The 4,397-nt window shown below is 30.2% G+C and overlaps 1 protein-coding gene across 1 annotated transcript in view; it reads right to left on the bottom strand.

Moving 5' to 3' along the window:
- The window catches only part of LOC106791687 (myb-like protein H), a 133,314-nt gene that overhangs the window by 79,960 nt on the left and 48,957 nt on the right, over positions 1–4,397 (bottom strand). Inside the window, exon 2 of the mRNA XM_014757530.1 lies at positions 119–211. The gene's annotated coding sequence lies outside the window, so the exon portion shown is untranslated. The remainder of the gene's footprint in view (positions 1–118; positions 212–4,397) is intronic.

The following is a 4,397-nucleotide window of genomic DNA, read 5'->3' as shown; positions in this document are numbered from 1 at the left end:
AATAAATTCGTTAATATAATTTATTCGCTATTGATTGGGAATTCATTCACTCATGTCAATGTTCAAACATTTAGGTATTGTTATTATTATTATTATTATTGTTGTTGTTGCCACTCACCGACATCTTTCGATCCACCCCATGTTCCCAGCTGTGCCTGACGTGCAAGTCTGGATAACGCGTCGACATAAACTCGAGACGCTGCTGCTGCAGCTGGAAGAAGAAAAATAAAAATAGATAAAATGAAAATCAAATATTTGTCATATAGCCTGTGTGGAAATAGAATTCAATTATAATTATTTAATTATCTTGTGTTTCTACAAATAAAATAATTATTTATTATATTAATCTCATGTGTGTGTATGTGTGTGTAAATGATAAATAAACGAGACAAAATGTATTAGCATTTATTATAAATATTATTTAAGTATGGGGTCATTGAATAATAATTAATCAATAATTAATGTATTCAATTATTAATATCGTTGTCGAATTGAAGTATTGTTTTTTAAACATTTCTTCTTTTTTTTTTTTTTGGTTCCTGAATATAATTACTCAATAATTTTCCTATATTATATATATGAAAGATTATACTTTTGATTAAAATTGTAAGAAAAATAAATTATTCCTTTTCCCCCTGTGTGTACGAAAACGTACGTTCGTTGTTTCATTGTAAAACACATTGCAATGCAAGGTTGGTTACATTTATTTCTTCGTAATAATTAAATCGTATTTCGTATTTCAAAAGTATTGAAACAAAACAAATATAAACCGGTGTTTTCGTATTTGTAAATAACGAAATAATTCGATAAAAAAAATACAATACAACAAAGGGGGAAAAAAAAGAATCCCAAAGAAACGATAGAGAAGAAACAAAAATTGCAATAAATTCGAACAAATGTGTATATAAAATGGGGAGCAGTATATAACAACAACAAAATACTAGCAATAACTATTGTATAATCAAAGATAAGAAATATTATTCGAGTAGGTTAAAAAAAGGGTGAATGATATTTACTTTCATGGTGGTTGAAAATAAAAAGGGACGATCAATTTTCTTAGAAATAGTTCTCGTTAAAATCTATGATGCGGAAAAATTGGAGAACTGTATAATACTGTTTCATATATTTATATATACAAAAAGATAAAGAAAAAAAAAAGAGAAGGGAAGAAATAAAAGCAAAAAAATGTTGTTGGGTGTGAGAAGAGTGGAAAAAGAATTCTATGAAAGAAAAAAAAAAAAAAGGGGAAGGATGGTATAAAAAAAAGAAAAAAAAAAAAAGAAAAAATAGAAAAGGAGGGTTTGCATGGAATGAGAGAGAGAGAGAGGGAGGAGGGGGGTAGTAGGGAAAGACGAGGGGTGAGAAAGGATATATCCTCGTGGAAATTGGCGACGTGTACGGTGTTTTCTTCCCCTCGTAGGATCCCTCATAAATACAAGAGTTGGTATGGTACGTAACTAGCTTCGAAAAGAAAAACGGGGGAAAAAAAAAAGAAAAGTGGATAAGAAAAAGTAAGAGATGGTAGTAAAAGAAGATGAAGAAGAAGAAGAAGAAGAAGAAGAGGAGGAGGAAGAGGAAGAATAAAAAGAGGAAGAAGAAGAAAAAAAAAATAAGGGATGCAGTCGTTGTATATTTCGAAGAACGAACTGGAAAGAAAGTATATATGGGAAGGAGTTATGGGATGGGGGGGGTGGGAGGGTGGCTTGCTTTTATGGTGACTAAAAGATTCGATTCTTCTTTTCTTTCTCGTTTTTTATTTTTATCTAACCATCTATCTATCTATCTATCTATTTATCTATCTATCTTTATATCCTTGTATGTTCTTTCATTCGAAAAAAACCTAAACCATATTATTCATTTCGAAAATGGTTATGGTTTATCCCGTTAGATTTATTTCTTACGATGTAAATAGCACTCGAATGCAAATAGAAAGTAAATTTAAACAACGGAGAAAAATGTTAGAGTATTCCTTTTCCCTTTTTTTTCTTTATTTATTTATTTTATTCTTTTCCTTTTGTTTCCTTCTTTTTTTCTCTTTGTTTTATCTCAAAGGAATCGAAGGAATGAGAATTGAAAAAGGAACGAAATAATAAAAAGAACTCGCAAGGAAAAGGTTCCTTTGCTACCCCCCACCTCCCACCTCCCCACCTCACCAGAACCCCTTTTGTTGTGTTGTTTTGTTTGTTGTGTTCGATAAACTGTTTGTTTCTTTTCGAATGATCGTTTCTATCTTCTCAGAAAAACTTTTTCGTGGCAAATTGTTACCCTTCGATTATTAATCGTGTATGTGTATGCGTGTACGTGTGCGTGTGTATTGATTTTTCGTTTGCCTTTGTTCTTTTATTTTTGTTTTTATTTTTTGTTATTTCATTTTCGTTTGACAAAAAATTTCGTATAAAATTTTTCTTCGGATCTTCGATTTGTTTTTTTGTTTTTTTTTTCAAGAAAATTCAAACCATCTCCAATAATGTTGATTTATTTTTCGTAGACAATTTTTTAATGTTATACTACGATCATCATTCTCTTCTTTGCTTCTCTCTCTCTCTCTCATTCTTTCTTTGTTTCTATCGTTCGTTCGTACGATTCGAATTTCGTTTAGAATTGTTTTTTCCTCGATCATCCGTGGATCCTCGAGACGTCGAAGTCTGAGCCCTTTTTTTCTTTTCTTTTTGCTTTCATCCCTCTTTCGAGAAGGCTCACTTACCCTTTCTTCTTTTTCTTTTTCTTTTTTTTTCGCGATAAAGGGTAACGGAAGAAATAAAGTGGTAGCAGGGTTCGTTTTTCCACCCTTCCTTCCTTCCTTCCCTTGCTTGCTTACTTGCTTAACTCTTTCTTCTTCTTTTTTTTCTCCTTCCTTCCTTCCTACTTTCTTTTTTTCTTTCTTTCTTTTATTGCAGGAAAAAAATCGTTTGTTCTCGGATGAGACAAAGGTTTAGCATCATTAAACGAACACCCATATCGAATGGTAATATGTTAAGCAACCGAGAAGGTTTTTCATATCGTTAATTCCCACTTACAATTTCTCTACTTTTATTCCTATTCTTTTATACCTATTTCTAAGCTTCTTATAACACCCCATGACTACCACCACCACCACCACCACAACCACCCCTTCGTTCATCTCTTTTCAGTATTAATAATTCAACACGCGTTCTCAGTTTTTGTAATACATATATACATATAATAATGTTTCTTTTTATTTTACATTTTTTTTTACGACACTGTATAATGATATAAACAATATATATGAAAAATAAAAAATCTTACGAATGACAGTTTAAAGGAAATTTTTTCAAGCATTCGATAAGAAAGTGATTTGTTATGTCATATCAATCGAATGAACAAAAGAAAAAAACAAATTTGCACACATTAATATAATATTTATAAATAAATTATCTAATAATAATATTCCAATGTGAGATTATAATACTTTGCAAATCGTATTTAAATATTTATCCCGTTAATTATTAATAAATACTTATATTACAATTTTGATTATCGTCGTAATATATTTTTATTGTTCAAATTAAATTATTAAAATTCATACGGGTATAAATATATATCTAATTATTTACGAATATAATAATAAATTTAAATGACATAATTTTTTTATATATTTAAATTAATCAAACTAATTTCGATATGTTTTTAAAACTTATCTCGAAGAAAAATTTCACTTTGTTATCAATTTTTCCATCATCATCACCCCCCACTACCACCAACCCCCTTCTCTTCCCTTCTTATCCTTTTATCACAAACAACATTCATCCCTTTTTTTATCGATCACCGTTTATCTTTCTATTTCCGTCATGGCCGACAAAGAATCACCAACCCTTTGACATTTATAATCTCAAATGAGTTCAATCAATCGATCATATTCACCACAAAGGGATCTATTTTTATAGTCGTTAGATCGCAAATAATCGGGGAGGGGGGAGGCTTGGTAGGGTTAGAGGGCTTCGTGGACAAGGGGAAGGTCATCGATGGTGCACCTTAAGCTACGTCGTAATTAATTTCAAAGTCAACTATAATTGTAACTCTTTTCAAACAAGCAAGCAAGTTAGCAAGGGTGTACGATAATAAAAGGGAAAAGAAAAAAATAGTAACGAAGGTTTAACCCTATAAAGAATTGAATTATGTTTTTGTTTTTCTTAAATTGTGCAATTGAAAATTTGTAAAAATAAATTAAGGGTGGCAAAAATTTTCTCGATGATTATCAAAATTACTGAGACGGAAGAGTATAGTTTTTTATTTTCTTTTTTTTATTTTATTTAATCGGACAGTATATATATATACTTATATTTTCAAAGAAATTGCAAAGATGCACAATTTACAGTATTGCATTTTCTGACATGTTTTGAACTTTACATGCTAAATTTATAACTCGATATGGTGTT

Source organism: Polistes canadensis, unplaced genomic scaffold (assembly GCF_001313835.1).
Source record: "Polistes canadensis isolate GaletaPanama2010 unplaced genomic scaffold, ASM131383v1 scaffold_331, whole genome shotgun sequence".
Lineage (NCBI taxonomy): Eukaryota > Metazoa > Arthropoda > Insecta > Hymenoptera > Vespidae > Polistes > Polistes canadensis.
The sequence above is the reverse complement of the archived record's forward strand: the minus strand, read 5'-3'. Positions and strand labels throughout refer to the sequence as shown.